This window comes from Topomyia yanbarensis, chromosome 2 (assembly GCF_030247195.1).
Source record: "Topomyia yanbarensis strain Yona2022 chromosome 2, ASM3024719v1, whole genome shotgun sequence".
NCBI classification, from domain to species: Eukaryota; Metazoa; Arthropoda; class Insecta; order Diptera; family Culicidae; genus Topomyia; species Topomyia yanbarensis.
The window spans coordinates 100,159,835-100,177,407 of NC_080671.1; the positions used below are offsets into that span (position 1 = coordinate 100,159,835).

Sequence of the window (17,573 nt, forward strand, 5' to 3'; positions counted from 1 at the left end):
GGCATCCCTGGTAACTTACCATGTTCTGGGAAAATAAACCACCCTGTTTGCGAGTAGAAATCTACCAGAAGAGAAGGCAATTGCGAGCAAATTTCTTCCAGTTCAAACCTCAATATTCAACCAGCATCTGATTGGTCGTTTTGTCAATCTAGAGCGTTCATAATATTTACAAAACGGGCATAACCTACGCCCACCAAATAAAAGTGATACTAGATCTGTTCTGGGCACTTGAACATTAACATTCGATGCAAATTATATGTCGGGAAATACGACAAAGCAATGTACAGTGTTAACAAAAATATCAACACAAAAAAGTTTTTAAATGCAGCTAGATTTGAAAACTCTTGGTTTAGCTACGATTTTCGATACCAGATTATTGTCAGCAATTTTACAAAGCATACAAAAGAAATCTGGCAACAATGGCCACTTGTTGTACAGCGCAAATTCGTTAGTTGGGTGTTCGCTAGTTGGGCTGTTCGTTAGTTGGGTGTTCGCTAGTTGGGGCATGCACCAACTAAAAGACACTCTTATGTCAAAACTGAAAGTCAAAAATTGATTGACGTTTGAATGTCATTGATTTCAAGGGGTTCATCGGTTGATTTCTGTGGCGATCCAGAAAAAATCATACTTTGAAATTCAATGGAATTTTATTTTTTGAATTCATATTTCGGAATGACTTTAGTGAAATAAATGTGTTAAATATTTCGCTTCTTCCATTCAACATCAATTAGTTTGAAGGTCATCTCTGATGTATTCAATCACATTATCCAATCTTTTTTAGCTAGTAACAACGTAGTATGTTTGTGCTTTATCGGCTTTTTCCCGACGGTGTATCCATTTCCTGTTTTATGTGAAGGAATTTATCAAAAAATAATTGATGGCAAAAAGAACACTAATGACATACTTTGTCACAAAAAAAAAAACAACTTTAAACTGGAAGGAAACAGCCAACTTTTGTGAATTGTAAAATATTTCTGTTTATTTTTTATGAAAGAAAACAAAAAATCTGCGCTTCCCTTGGGTAATTTTTGTCAGCTGTAAGTTGCCCCACTTAACGGATACGATTCGCTAGTTGGGGCGCAGTCGTGACCCAACTAACGAATTTACGCTGTATTCAGATATTCGGCAGGACCAAGAGGGTAAATTTTTTGACGTTTCTTTAATATATGAGTGAAGCCAACATAAGCTGGCTTCTTGGCTCGGCTAGTTGCCAAAACTGACAGCAAACGCGATTTAAGCAACGTTTACGTTCAAGACGGATACAGGTGTGCACATTTTTTCTGTGTGTGAGTGCGGTTGTCATTTTTCTTTGATGAAGCCAAAAAAACAAGAGGATATGAAGAAGAAAAGCACAAACAAATGACATAGTGGGCCTTTCTGTTGCCATAAGTTTTGCTTTGGCTCGGTCATAGTTTATTTAATCGGTTTTTTTCGAGGCAAAAAGTGTCCCTAAGTGTTCTAATCGGTAGATCCGAGGTGAAGGTCGGCCTTTTCTCACTTTTCATCGTGCGCCAAAGAGTCAGGATGCTCGTTCGGATGTTTATGTTTACTTCAAAGGCCCCGGCCGCCATGCTTAATTTTGCAAGTATAAAACTAATACACTCAAAGGCGTCAAATGTTCCCACCTTTCTTTCCATCTTGGTTTACATTGCTACCCAGTGAGCAAATTTTCTGGCAGAGACCGCTCTGCTAGATTTCTGTAAGTCTTGGTTTGGCAGACCTGTCAGATTTTTGCGCGTATCCTGTCGGGTTAGTTGAGCTAGGGCGAATTCGGTTTCGCTCGCGTTTTCTGGCAAATTTTGACAGGAACCGAGCTAAACCCTGGCATAACTCGAACATAAACTGTGCAAAGATCCTGGCAATTCCTACCTGGTAGAATTTAGCACGAATCGAGCAAAACATCTGACAAAGATGTGACAAGAAGCGTGCAGAGATCTTGGCCGTACATTTCTGGCTCGATTCTGGATAAAAGTGAGCAGCATCGGTTGGTTTAACCGCTTATGTCAGAAACGGTTGTTGCATTTGAGCGAATTCGTTGCCAGAATTCTCGCACAAATCGCGCAAAATGCTCGCAGAAACTGCCAGCATCAATTTCGCTTTGCTCAACTTTTGCTAACTTTCTGCTTGCCACGCTGACCGGGTACGAGCCAATGTTGTTAACTACAGACACTTTATAGACAGACTAGCGAAGTGTCAAAAATTGCAGCCAAACGGACTGTCAAAAAATGCAGTCAAACGAGAATGAGGGTTTTGAGAGGGGAAGTACAAGAGGAAGCCCATTTAAAGCATATGGGAGCTTCCGTGAGGCCAGTTTACAATCACTAGCAACCACTGTTTTTGTCTCCGCAAGTCTGTGTATAATGTGTCTGTATTGTTAACTCATCTTGAATGCAAAAAAAACTTTATTTTGATGCGTTTAACTGGTTTTCTTGTAGTAAAAGCGTTCGGATTTTATAGAGATGCAAGAGAAAGCTTGATTTATAATATATTGTTAGTAATTAATTTAAATGCCACTTACAAAGCACATTGTACTGTTCATATGAACAGAGCTTAAGTATTTGAAACGTAGTTAGCACCACTCGAATTTGGTATTAGCTTCAGGCAACAAACGGTATTCGCCGAGCTGGGCAGGACCGAATTGAACATGGCACCAGTCTGCTTTCTCATCTTGTACAGATCAGAAGACAATAGGCGCATCGCTTGCGAACAGCGTACCAACAAAAAATACTCCCTGCACTGCACCGCTCTAACGTGTACGTATAACATATAGACACAGTAAAGTTCCGTTTCACCGAACTACGAGTGAAATGAGTCAATCTCAAAATAAATTTCGCCCATTATAGGAGAACACTTTTCGCGGCCCCGTCTTAGACCTACAGTGCGTGACATGGAACAGTTGATCTACACGAAAATGGAACTTGTTCTTACAAGAGTTTCACACATACAACTACATCATGCGAGACAAGTAGTCCTAGTAATGTTCAGCTCCTTCGCCGAAGCAGAAAGCTTCGTAGCGATGAACAACATGATACACGACGTCGAATTTGAAAATGTCAAAATCAAGATTCCCGTGTATGTGGACCTTGATCTAACGGCACCTCGTACAAACACGAATTATATTGAAAGATTCATGCTGAAGTACGATGAAGTGAAATCCGTCTCTAATGACAAATGGAGAAACTTTTTCCCTGGCATTCTCAATGGTGTTCGGGTGGTGTGAATGCGACTGAATCAACCTATACCGTCTTACTTGACTTTCGAGGGCAGATCAGTTCAAGGTGTTAACTGCAGGCAAAGAACCTTATGCACATACCATGGGCAGAAGACGCCCACGTGCCAGTTATGTAACCAGACGACCGACACACTACAGTAAGCCATGCGCCAGAACAACTGAAGAAAATTCATCTACTACAACCATCACCATCAAACAGCCTTCGATATCTCCTGATACACCACCAACAGCCGGTCGAAAATGAATGTCGGATAAACAAACAACCATGGGAAGAAAAAACAACAAAGAATACGGCTATACCACAGACTAACAGACATAACACTATGATGAAATTCTTTCAAAAAATATCGATCCGCCAATTTTACTAGAACATTAGCTCCACCTTTTACACATGGTCCCAACCACTCATTCGCAAAAGGGCTATTTATCAGGATCGGGAACAATTTTCCACTAGTGTTCTATCCCCCGTATACTTGCGAATGGTGCCATACTCTCAAATGCGGCCTCAGTTCTAACTAAACTGTGGAAATACTAAAGTCACTGGAAAACACAAAAAGTACCAAACATGTAATAGCGAAAATCAAAGCGCTAATGACGACGATATGAACACAAACACAGGCGAGGGAAGAAGCATACGGAATGATCAGCAAGCGACAGACGGTAAATCTGACCATTGCTCGCCATTAACCAAGAAAATTAGCACAAGAAGCAGAAAGCAGTGCACCCAGGATAGTCGACAGAAATAATATTCGATTATTCGTTTTTTATCCATATTGAATTGTACATGGAATAATATTTTGGAAATGTTATTTCCCAAAAAGGCAAAAGACCCACGAGGTTAAAGCCTGTGAACTTGGACTTAAAATTTTTTTGGTTCCATCGCAGTACAAGAGACTAGGTTCGAATCGTTTTTATATTCTAGCACCTTGTAAACAAGCTCGCTGAATTGTCATGATGATGTCATCATGCAATGTTCCATAGAAAAATTTAAGGAGAACGCGAAACCTGTTGTCACCTCTTATCTTAGGCTGCTTACAGAGTGGCCGCGAGAAGCTGAGCTGGGGCTGAAACTGACATAAGGATGCGAGATACGGGAAACCTGCTTGCTGCAAACCAAAGGGATGATGTCAGAGTGAAAGCCGAGCGGATCTGCGCCGACTGCCTGCGTTTAGTCTGACATGCTCCATTTGATATGCTGCAAGCAGATTTCTCGCATCTCGCACTCTAATGTCAGTACCAGCCCTGGCTCAGCTTCTCGCGGCCACTCTGTAAACATCCTTAGGTATAAATCAAAGGAATGGAAATGATACTTACTTTGTTTATATTCTAGAAGGCTTAATTTTTCAGTCAATTATATTCTGAAATACGATAACTTAGTAACTGTATTTAAAAAAAACCTGTTTTAATTCACCTAGAGGTGCAATTGTGCCTTTCTCATTTCTCCAAACTATGATTTAATAGCTGGTTCGTACAATATAACATTATGGAAATGTCTTCCATTCTTATTACACTTGGTAAGTATATATTATCAAAATACAAAAAAATCAATCTTTGTCAATTTTTTTTCGAGATGTCATCAAATTTCAACGTTTCATGCATTTAAAAGGCAAGACCTTTTTGATTTCATCGCGGTATCGGTTTGAATCGGAGTTTTCTATGTGATCGCACTCCACAACCCGTAACTCCGGAGCCGGAAGTCGGATGGAGATGGAATTTAATATCAGTTTCCGGGGACGCAACACCTTTCATTTGAGACTAAGTTGATTAAATCGGTCTAGCCATTTTCGAGAAACCAATATAACCGTTATTCTGAATTTGGATGCTTCCGGATCCGTCGATGGTGGCCAGTGTGGCCAAAGAGACTTTGAATGACTGTTGGTGACCTAGATCTACAAATTCAACAGTTGTGTTTACATTTTGGAAAAAAATTCACCTTTTTACATTCATCGCAGAATTCGTTGGAATCGGGATTTACTGCGTGATCGTGCGTATCACCCTGTAATTCAGGAACTAGAACTCGGATCCACACAGAATTCAACAGTAGCTGATGGACCTTTCATTTAAAATCAAGTTTGTCAAAATCGGTTCAGAAAATTCCGAGAAACCGATGTGGACAAATCAACAAATTTTGTTTTATAACCATACTCTTCAACTCGTAATCCGGAACAAGATGTCAGTTGAAAATGAAATTCAATAGCAACCTATGGGAATATTATACCTTTCATCTGAATCTTAGTTTGTAAAAATCCGTTCAGCCATTTCCGAGAAACCGATGTGGACATTTTGTTAACAAATCCGCACATACACACATACATACATACATGCATACATACACACATACATACACAGAGATATTTTGAGATCTCGGCAAACTGAGTCGAATGTTATATGAGACTCGGCCCTCCGGGCCTCGGTTAGAAAGTCGGTATTTGGAGCAATTGCATAACCTTTCTATATGAGAAAGGCAAAAGAATAATATTCAATTAGCTTAATCAGCATGAGTTCAATGTTATCTTCATGTGATTATATTTTGAAATGTTGGTGGAATGGGTTTAAAAATGGGGGGAATGGGTAGAGTGGGAGTGGAGGATGCGTCAGAAATCCTTCATCTTATTTCGGTATACAGGGTGGATGAAGGAAATGCGGGCGTGAGGGTGGTCCAAGAGGAGGGGAGTGATAAAGGAGGGAGGTGTAAGAACAAGGCGGGGGGGAGAGGCGGCGACGCAATACTCAACTGCATATTTTGCCTTCCATTTGAGACTTGGTTTGAGAAAATCGGTTCAGTCATCACCGAAGAACCGATGTGACTTTATTTGTGGAATATGCCCGGAATTCCGGACTTCCGGAATCGTCGATAGTGGACAATATATTCAAAGAATGTTTGATTGGCAATCAGTTATCTAGATCTGCGATTAGAAGTAATTTGGTGACCATTTCAATAGTTTTTAGCCACTGAGGTATTACGATTGTACCGATTTATATGGGAAATTCCAGTGTATCCTTACTAACACCCCTGTAACTCCGGAAGCAAAAATCAGAACCGAATGAAATTCAGCAGCAATCAATGGTATTACTGTATCTTTCATTTGAAATCAATTTTGTAAAAATCGGTAGAGAATTCGTTGGGGAATGGGTGTGATATTAGCTTAGGAACTTGGCGGGTTCCCCGGGGGCGTCATGAACCGTCATTGGTGGCCAATGTGGTCAAAGCTGCTTTGATTGATCATTAGTGATCCAGACCCGCAAACTAGAGTAATGTTACATCAATTTTAATATGTTTTACATCATTTGAACATCATGGTGGTACCAGTTTATATGGGAATTTGCTGTGTGACCGCACTCTTCAACCCGTAACTCCGGAACCGGAAGTCGGATCAACTAAAAATTCAATAGCAGCTTATGGGAGCGTTATACCTTTCAGATGAAACTAAGTTTGCGAAAATCGGTTCAGCCATCTCTGAGAAAATTGTGTGAGTTTAAATGACACACACACACATACACACACACACATACACACACATACATACATACACACAGACATTTGCCAATCTCGACGAACTGAATCGAATGGTGTATGACACTCGGCCCTCCGGGCCTCGGTTAGAAAGTCGATTTTTACAGTGATTGCATACCCTTTCTTTATATGAGAAAGGCAAAAACCTGTTTTAATCCACCTAGCGGTGCAATTGGGCCTTTCTTATTGCTTCAATCTATGACACCATGACCGATTATGTTCAATATAATTGTGAAAATGTCTATTACATTCTCAATACACTTTGCACCTACACACGCTCGCCAGCCACGGACCTGATGTCCTCTTTCTTGAGTAGCTACGCTCCTATAAAATCCATAAATCCTATGTCAGTCAAAAGAAAATTAGGTAGACGATTTTCAGAGTGATTGCATAACCTTTCTATATGAGAAAGGCAAAAAATTATCAAAATACAAAAAAATCAATCTTTGTCAATTTTTTTTCGAGATTTCATCAAATTTCAACGTTTCATGCAATTTAAAGGCAAAACCCAACGAAATCGTAAGCCTCTTTTTTGTTGTTTTATCAGTGAGAGAATGGAAGCCCCGAAAACATTCGATCATTAACCCTACAACGGTTTCGTGACTTTTTCTATACCTGAACGGTTTTGTGGGGTACATTCGTACCCCAGAGCTAAAACTGCTCTAATATGCCTAATTTTTATTGAATTTATAATTAAATTGGATAATTGTGTTCAAAAATAAGTCAAGCAAAGCAGTCTTTTCAAAAATATTCGTGTTTTGTAAATTTTATTGTGCAATATTTAATTTTTTATAGAACAGGTCTTTAAAATACGTCAAAATCCCCTTTTTTCCTTAATATTGCTATAACTTTGGAAGTTTCTTACCGATTTTGACAATCTATACGGTGTTGTAAAGATTATTAAATTGATTTTTGAACAAATAGTAAATAATTAAAAACCGACAAATAGGTGTAATTATTCCGATGCTTGTTTGAACAACAAACGTCAATACAAACAGTAAATTCACAGCAAGTTGCAGTAACGAAGTTAAAACAGGAAGATGTTGAAGGGACAGACCAGTGCACTGTACGTTCCAGAGCCTGGGCTACAGAAGATGAGGAATTGAGTGGTGCGTAGTACATATTATATACAAATCATATTCACGAATGTGTTTTGTCTCTTTTGTCCTCAAAACCAAAAAGTATGGTAACGATCCAAGCGCCTTTTCTAGTTACTTTGCTATAGTAGCTTTATTATATCAAATAACAGATTCTATTGTTCAGCAATGTTTAAGCCTATACAATTTCAAGCAAGTTTCTCGCTTACTATGTATTAATATTTTGCCTATAAAAAAGATATAATAAATTTTCCGAATTATCTATACATGACAAAACACTAAAGTAAACGGTTTCGTGGGGTACATTTGCACCCCAGACAAACTTTAAGCGGGCATTGTTAGGTTGGTTAAGTGAAACAATTAGGTTGCATCTGCTTTAATGGAAGTTCAATAATCAAATTGATTTACGATAAAGTTTGCTTGCAGTTAAAATTAACCATAACGGAATAACATGGATTGCAAATAGCTCTGGGGTACAAATGTACCCCACAAAACCGTTCTAGGGTTAATATTTCAATTTACAAGTTCATTGAAACTAGAGAACACTAACTAACCGTGCCTTTGAGATTCCTTACCTTTTTGAAGGTTAAAGCCGTAACTCCGAAAACGGATTCAGATCGACATAAAATTCAATAGCAGCCGAAAAATTTTTCGACATAACATAAAATCTAGTCGTTTCATGAATTTTGGAGATATTTGGCATCGAAAGTACGAAATATAGACCGAACCTTCCGGTCATATATGAAATTCTTACATAAGCCGGAACAATTTTTTTTCTTAAATTTAAGAAATCGAATTAATTTGGGACTAAGTTTGTGAAGATCGTCCCAACCATCCCCGATAAACTGATGTGAGTTTGTCGGATCAGAATTAAATTTAATAGCAGTTTACGGAGTAGTAAAAGATTTCTTTTAAGTTTGGTCCAAACGGTCTAGCCATCTCCGAAAAGCCGATGTAATTGTTATTCAAAGTGTGGATACTTCCGCCTGGGCCGCCGGATCCGGCGATGGTGGCTAATGTGGCCAAAGAGGTTTTGAATGACTGTTAGTGACCAAGAACTATAAATCCAAGCAGTCGTGGTTGCATTTTCGAAAAAAAAAATCACCTTTATACATTCATCGCAGTATCTGTTGAAATCGGGATTTTCTGCGAGATCGTACTCATCATCCTGTAATTCCGGAAATAGAAGTTGAACCCACACAAAATTCAATAGCAGCCGATGAAAACCTTGTACCTTTCATTTAAGACTAAGTTTGTGATAATCGGTTCAGAAAATGCCGAGAAACTGAAGTGGACAAATTATAACAATATTTTCTATGTAACCGTACTCTTCAACTCGTATCTCCGGAACCAAATGTCGGAACAAAATAAAATGGCAATAGCAACCGATGGGAACGTTGTACCTTTCATTTGCGACTAAGTTTGTGAAAACCGGTTCAGCCATCTACGAGAAACCGATGTGGACATTTCGCTGACATGTCTGCACATACAAACACACGTATGTATGCGTGTGTACATACATTCACACATACATACACACATAAACATCACGCACATGAATGAACCTCATCAGTTGTTAGTAGAAGAGCGATCAGAATTGCGCTCGCAGGAAATAACCGGGCAAAGGTTAACAACTGGCATGACAAGTTTCACATCACAGATTGCTTTCTCCCGATCCGAATTGTATGTGCAGATGAAAATAAAATCTCTGCTATCAATAATTTGTTGAATAGCTTGAATTAATTGATTGCTTAGGGGAACATGGGGAGACTTGACCGAGCACAAGATTCTATTTTTGGCTATGACGTCTACTATTCGGTTCATAAAATTATTTCGAAAATATTTTTATACTTGCTTCGATCCCTTAAGGTAATTTTAAAAGTTTGGAATAAAAAATGCTTTCCTTATAGATAATATTCCGTAATTAATAAATTTGCATTAAGTGATGTATATTTTTATCAAACTTTGTATGGAAATAACTACTTGACTACTGATTACTATTGAAGTATTCATATATCATCTTATTCCTTATGAAGCAGTGAATTGATTTTACATAAATCGGAACAATGGAATAGTAATTACTAAAATTTGCACGACATTGAACACAATAACTAATGTTGGGGAGACTTGACCAAGATTTTATGGGGAGACTTGACCAAGTGGCAATAAGCTGAAGAAAGATACAAAACTCGTGATATTTATTATGCTTTGGTATCTACTATTAATGTTAATCACGCCCCAAAAAAATCCCACATCAAACATCAGTCTATGTAGTTTAGTATTAGTCAACTAAGCTAGCAGTAATATGACTGATCACTTGACGTGTGAACTTTCAATGTAAGTAGTAAAGTTAATCCTTCAAAAGAAATGCATTAAAAAATCGAAATTTATGAAATGCAGCCATTCTATATTTTTTACTGCTACCTAATAATCTCGACAACATGGAAAGAATAATTACAGTATGTTTTACGTATTTATTTTTTACTCTGATTTTTTCAAAATTCTCTTGGTCAAGTCTCCCCGTAGTGGTGAACACCGGTATTTAATAATAACCTCTAGTGTTTGAGGAGTGCTTTTAAAGTGAAATAATCGTAAAAAGGTTCTCCAGCTAAAATAAAGGTATGTATCAGTGCAATGTTTAGTATATTTGTGCCGGAATAAAGCGATATGAGCAGCAAATGCTGGCTCGAAAGTTTTTATTTTGCTAAGCGCTGTTGTGTCCTGTTTTGGTTCAGTACGTGAGTAAGGCTAATTATCACATATTTCAATAAGGTGATTTTATTTTAATTAAAAGTTGGATTTGGAGGATAGTATTAAATACACAACAAATAAAGAATGTAGCTTGAGCCTATTTTTGCACACTTGTTTCAGCCAAATCGATATTGTCATTATCTCATATGCTTGCTTCGATACCAAGAGGTACGAAATAGGGTCACAATAGGCTCTACTGCTATAATAGGCACATCACCCTACGTCCCGAAATCTAAAAGTTGCAAAAAAACGAATTGTGAGTACTTGAACGTGTAACAATTTGCAGCTTAGTCTATGTGGGACACCAATTTCAACAATGTACCACACTACCGATCGTAATTCGACGTGTCTATTTCCGCCATGACCCTACTCCAACATGCACCTACCAAATAGGGTACAGGTGAAGGGAAAAACAATCTACAAAGTATCATTCCGATCCAGAATAGTGCAGTCGTGGTTGGTTTCTAGCCGTAAAAAATTCTTCCTCATTGTAGTCAGTGCGGTAGTTGTTGACTTAGTTGGCAATCTGGTTGAGCCAAGTCCAACACACATGATCATCCATCCACTGATGACCGATTCCATCAGTCGCTAGAAATCGTAAATTTTTATTCGCGACCGTAAACCATCAGCACCGCCCTCACCCCCTCTTGCGTTTGCGATCGCGTTCGCGTTCGCGTTCCGAAGAAGATGATGGCTAACAGGTTCGAGCCATCATCATCGGCCGAAGTAAGCGAATCGGTATTGTTGAACTGTCGTGTATCCAATATGTCAGACCACGCCACAATCAGTCGGTCAAATGGGTGACAGGAATACCGACGGCGACCGACGGTGGCTGGAATAGAAGACTTATCGGAAGGATGCTATTTTTTGCAAGTAATATCATATAAGACAATATAACAAACTTTCAATAAACTAACATGTGCAATTTTGTTTCCATAGTGTTCTTTGAACTACCATTTAACAATAATTGCCCTACATTGGAATGCTCCTAACAGCATATAAAGTCAAAAGTTAAGCATTTGATCGTAGCGAAAAGTTTCTCGACTCGAACACCGCTTCCCCGCATACCACTATTATACTTCATTGGCAGAAATCGCACCGTACTGTAACAGTCCCAAAGGCGATAGGTTAATAATTTATTCTAAAATTGATCGGTCATTCAGGCGGGTACGTGACACTATGCGGCTGTGCCGTGTACCCACTTCTGCGATCGGGGCACGAACTTTAATGCCGCACAGTGGGACTGTAACTAGTTAAACAGCGGCAGGATAACGAACTATTAACTGTCATTTCAATTGGTTTAACATTATGGAAGCACTACAAATGAAAAATGGTAACAATGCGTAAGTTTGTTAATAAGGTTTTGTTAAATTGCATCACGTTTGGAAATAAGTCACTCACAAAGTGTATATTTTAATGTTTTTTGTTCACTTAAAAGTATTTTTTTTTTAAATACTGAACCGATTTTATGAAGAAGGTTGGTTACCGCAGGCATCCTCATTCGCCGAAAAAAATTGAAACACTACCCACTACAAATCTAAATCTAATAAATTATACACTATAAGGACAAGAAATTTTTTTACCTCATTAGACCACACCTTAGCCGTTTCCTAGTCCCACCTGGACTATTTACACCAATTTTGAACGAAATCGGACACTTCGCTTGAAGTATTGGAAATTGTTACTATGGGAAAATAAAAGGAAAAATATATTACATCCATATAACGAAGTACCACTCAGAATATTCCAATTCATACATCTTTTTAAAGAAAATAAACTTAGTATTTGAATGGAGAATACGGAAAAGTGGGGAGTTGGGTCAATTTAATCCCAAAATATCCTATTTTTAAAAAATGTTCAGCTCCATGACACAAAGCATACATATTTTGCAGTTTTAATGTGAAAAAATCTCAGAAATCGAACGCGACCTTTGTTCGAATACGGGAAGTTGGGGTTATAGGGCCTTTTGACATTTAAATTTAATTTTAACATTTTCTCGCGTATATATCTCCATCATTCGTCAAACAATTTTCATAAAATTCACCTTGCTGAACGTGAAAAAAAAATTAGGAATAAAATAAAAATAGATTCGTTACCGGTAAAATTTACAAACATCAATTATTTTGACACTAACTCACCGAACCACAATTTTTCCTTTAAATGTTCTAGTCCCCCAACTGCTCATATTTAAATGGAGTTGATATGTGCATTTTTATTATAAAAATGTGGAATCGAGACTAAATGTCAAAAAATCTGATGTGTCTGAATTTTACCGGTAACGAATTTATTTCCATTTTGTTCCTAAGATTATTCAACGTTCAACAAGGTACATTTTATTAAAATTTATTCAATAATAAACGAGAAAAAGTTAAAATTTATCATGAATGCCCAATAACCCCAACTTCTCGTATTTGGACGAAGTTCGTATAAATTCCGTTCGATTTCTGAGATTTTTTCACACTAGAAAAACTGCAAAATATATATGATTTGCATCAAGGAGCAGAAAAATTATTTAAAATAGGGGATTTTGAGGACAAAATTACCCAATGCCCCACTTTCCCGTAATTTTCGAGAAATGGAAATATGCCCATTCAAACATTAAGATTATTTCCTTTAAAATGAGTTACAAATTGTAATTTTGGAATGCTACTTCAAAAGTTTTAGCATTTAATACATTTTTCATAAATATTTTCCTAAGCTTGCTTTGACATTTGTTATAATATAAAGGGGGGTATTTTGAGAATTAAAAAAAAATGCCAAAAAATTATAATGGGTTGTGCTAATATCACTTAACCGAATGGAAATTAATGTATTTTCTTCCATCAGATATCGGTACAGTTTTGAATCAACCGCAATATACCCTTTCGGCCAAATTACCCTTTCGGCTAAATTACTCTTTAGGATAATTACTTCTTTCGGCCAAATAACCCTTTCGGCCAAATTACCCTTTCGGCCAAATAACGCTTTCGGTCAATGACCCTTTCAGACAAACGACCCATTCAGCCAAATGACCCTTTCTGTCAAATGACCCTTTCGGGCACATTACCCCTTCGGTCAAATTTCCCTTAAAGACAAATTACCCTTTCAACCAATTTACCCTGTCGCCCAAATTACTCTTTTGGGCAAATTGCCCTTTCGGTTAAATTACCCATTTCTTCCAAATTACCCATTTCTGCCAAATTACCCATTTCTTCCAAATTATCGTTCGTCCAAAAATCCTTTCAGTCAAAATACCCTTTCAGTCAAAATACCCTTTCAGTAAAATTACCTTTTCGGTCAAATTACTCTTTCCGCCAAATCACACTTTCGGCCAAAATATTCTTTTGGCCAATTCACTCATTTGGCCAAATTACCCTTTCCGCCAAATTACCCATTCCAGCACAGTTACCCTTTTGGCAAATTATTCATTTCAGCACAATTACCCTTTCGGTCAAATTACCCTGTCGGCCAAATTACTCTTTCTGCCAAATTACCTTTTCAGCCCAATTACACTCTTGGCCAAATTACCCTTTCAGGCAAATTACCCTTTCGGCCAAATTATCCTGTCGGTAAAATTACCCTTTCGGCCAAATTACCTTTCGGCCAAATAATGCTTTCGGCCAAATAACGCTTTCGGTCAAATTACCCTTTCGGCCAATTTATCCTTTCGGTCACTCTACCCTTTCGGCCAAAATACCCTTTCGGTCAAATTACCCTTTTGGCCAAATTACCCTTTCGGCCAATTTACCCTTTCGGTCAAATTACCCTTTCGGTCACATTACCCTTTCGGCCAAATTACCCTTTCGGCCAAATTAACCTTTCGGTCAAATTACCCTTTCGAACAACTTACCCTTTCAGACAAATTACGCTGTCGGCCAAACACCCTTTCGGTCAAATCACTCTTTCGGCCAAATCACACTTTCGGCCAAATTATCCATTTGGTCAATTCACTCATTTGGACAAATTACCCTTTCCGCCAAATTACACTTTTCAGCACAATTACCTTTTCGGCCAAATTACTCTTTAGGCCAAATTACCCTTTTCAGCACAATTACCATTTCAGCCAAATTACCCTGTCGGCCAAATCACCCTTTCGGCCAAATTACCCTTTCGGTCAAATTACCCTTTCGGTCAAATTACCCTTTCGCACAAATTATCCTTTCAGCCAAATTATCCTGTCGGCCAAACACCCTTTCGGTCAAATCACACTTTCGACCAAATTACTCTTTCGGCCAAATTACTCTTTCGGCCAAATTACTCTTTCGGCCAAATTATCCATTTGATCAATTCACTCATTTGGACAAATTACCCTTTTGGCCAAATTACTATTTAGCCCAAATTACTCTTTTCAGAAAAATTACCCTTTCAGCCAAATTACCCTGTCGGTCAAATTACACTGTCGGTCAAATTACTCTTTCTGCCAAATTTCCCTTTCAGCCAAATTACCCTTTCAGCCAAATTACTCTTTCGGCCAAATTACTGTTTAGGCTAAATGACCCTTTCAGCCATTTGATTTTGCCAAATTACTTTTTCCGCTAAATTACCCTTTTCAGAACAATTACCTTTTCGGCCAAATTACCCATTTCTGCTAAATAACGCTTTCGGCCAAATTACCCTTTTGGCAAAATTACTCTTTCAGCCAAATTACCCTTTCGGCCAAATTACCCTGTCGGCCAAATTACCCTGTCGGCCAAATTACCCTTTTGACCAAATTACCCTTTTGGCCAAATTTCCATTTCGGCCAAATTACCTTTTTGACCAAATTACCTTTTCGGCCAAATTACCCTTTCGGCCAAGTTACCCTTTCGGCCAAGTTACCCTTTCGGTCAAATTACCCTTTCGGTCACATTACCCTTTCGGCCAAATTACTCTTTCGTCCAAATTACTCTTTCGGCCAAATTACTCTTTCGGCCAAATTACTCTTTCGGTCAAATTACTCTTTCGGCCAAATTACTGTTTAGGCTAAATGACCCTTTCAGCCATTTGATTTTGCCAAATTACTTTTTCCGCAAAATTACCCTTTTCAGAACAATTACCTTTTCGGCCAAATTACCCATTTCTGCTAAATAACGCTTTCGGCCAAATTACCCTTTTGGCAAAATTACTCTTTCAGCCAAATTACCCTTTCGGCCAAATTACCCTGTCGGCCAAATTACCCTTTTGACCAAATTACCCTTTTGGCCAAATTTCCATTTCGGCCAAATTACCTTTTTGACCAAATTACCTTTTCGGCCAAATTACCCTTTCGGCCAAGTTACCCTTTCGGCCAAGTTACCCTTTCGGTCAAATTACCCTTTCGGTCACATTACCCTTTCGGCCAAATTACTCTTTCGTCCAAATTACTCTTTCGGCCAAATTACTCTTTCGGCCAAATTACTCTTTCGGTCAAATTACTCTTTCGGTCAAATTACTCTTTCGGCCAAATTACTGTTTAGGCTAAATGACCCTTTCAGCCATTTGATTTTGCCAAATTACTTTTTCCGCAAAATTACCCTTTTCAGAACAATTACCTTTTCGGCCAAATTACCCATTTCTGCTAAATAACGCTTTCGGCCAAATTACCCTTTTGGCAAAATTACTCTTTCAGCCAAATTACCCTTTCGGCCAAATTACCCTGTCGGCCAAATCACTCTTTCTGTCAAATTACTTTTTCAGCCCAATTACCCTTTTCAGCAAAATTACCCTTTCAGCCAAATTACCGTGCCGGTCAAATTACCCTGTCGGTCAAATTACCCTTTTGACCAAATTACCCTTTTGGCCAAATTTCCATTTCGGCCAAATTACCTTTTTGACCAAATTAACTTTTCGGCCAAATTACCCTTTCGGCCAAGTTACCCTTTCGGTCAAATTACCCTTTCGGTCACATTTCCCTTTCGGCCAAATTACTCTTTCGTCCAAATTACTCTTTCGGCCAAATTACTCTTTCGGTCAAATTACACTTTCGGCCAAATTACTCTTTCGGCCAAATGACCCTTTCGGTCAAATTACTCTTTCGGCCAAATTACTCTTTCGGCCAAATTACTCTTTCGGCCAAATTACTCTTTCGGCCAAATTACTCTTTCGGCCAAATTACTCTTTCGGCCAAATTATCCATTTGATCAATTCACTCATTTGGACAAATTACCCTTTTGGCCAAATTACTATTTAGCCCAAATTACTCTTTTCAGCAAAATTACCCTTTCAGCCAAATTACCCTGTCGGTCAAATTACACTGTCGGTCAAATTACTCTTTCTGCCAAATTTCCCTTTCAGCCAAATTACCCTTTCAGCCAAATTACTCTTTCGGCCAAATTACTGTTTAGGCTAAATGACCCTTTCAGCCATTTGATTTTGCCAAATTACTTTTTCCGCAAAATTACCCTTTTCAGAACAATTACCTTTTCGGCCAAATTACCCGTTTCTGCTAAATAACGCTTTCGGCCAAATTACCCTTTTGGCAAAATTACTCTTTCAGCCAAATTACCCTTTCGGCCAAATTACCCTGTCGGCCAAATTACCCTTTTGACCAAATTACCCTTTTGCCCAAATTTCCATTTCGGCCAAATTACCTTTTTGACCAAATTACCTTTTCGGCCAAATTACCCTTTCGGCCAAGTTACCATTTCGGTCAAATTACCCTTTCGGTCACATTATCCTTTCGGCCAAATCACTCTTTCGTCCAAATTACTCTTTCGGTCAAATTACTCTTTCGGCCAAATTACTCTTTCGGTCAAATTACTCTTTCGGCCAAATTACTGTTTAGGCTAAATGACCCTTTCAGCCATTTGATTTTGCCAAATTACTTTTTCCGCAAAATTACCCTTTTCAGAACAATTACCTTTTCGGCCAAATTACCCATTTCTGCTAAATAACGCTTTCGGCCAAATTACCCTTTTGGCAAAATTACTCTTTCAGCCAAATTACCCTTTCGGCCAAATTACCCTGTCGGCCAAATCACTCTTTCTGTCAAATTACTTTTTCAGCCCAATTACCCTTTTCAGCAAAATTACCCTTTCAGCCA

The 17,573-nt window shown here is 38.3% G+C and overlaps 1 protein-coding gene and 1 long non-coding RNA gene across 2 annotated transcripts in view; one reads left to right on the forward strand and one right to left on the reverse strand.

The window, feature by feature from the left end:
- The window catches only part of LOC131678987 (myb-like protein I), a 457,888-nt gene that overhangs the window by 270,053 nt on the left and 170,262 nt on the right, over window positions 1-17,573 (reverse strand). The window lies entirely within an intron of this gene.
- LOC131678992 (uncharacterized) overlaps window positions 1-17,573 on the forward strand; it is a 134,433-nt gene that overhangs the window by 479 nt on the left and 116,381 nt on the right. The gene's annotated exons all lie outside the window — the stretch shown is intronic.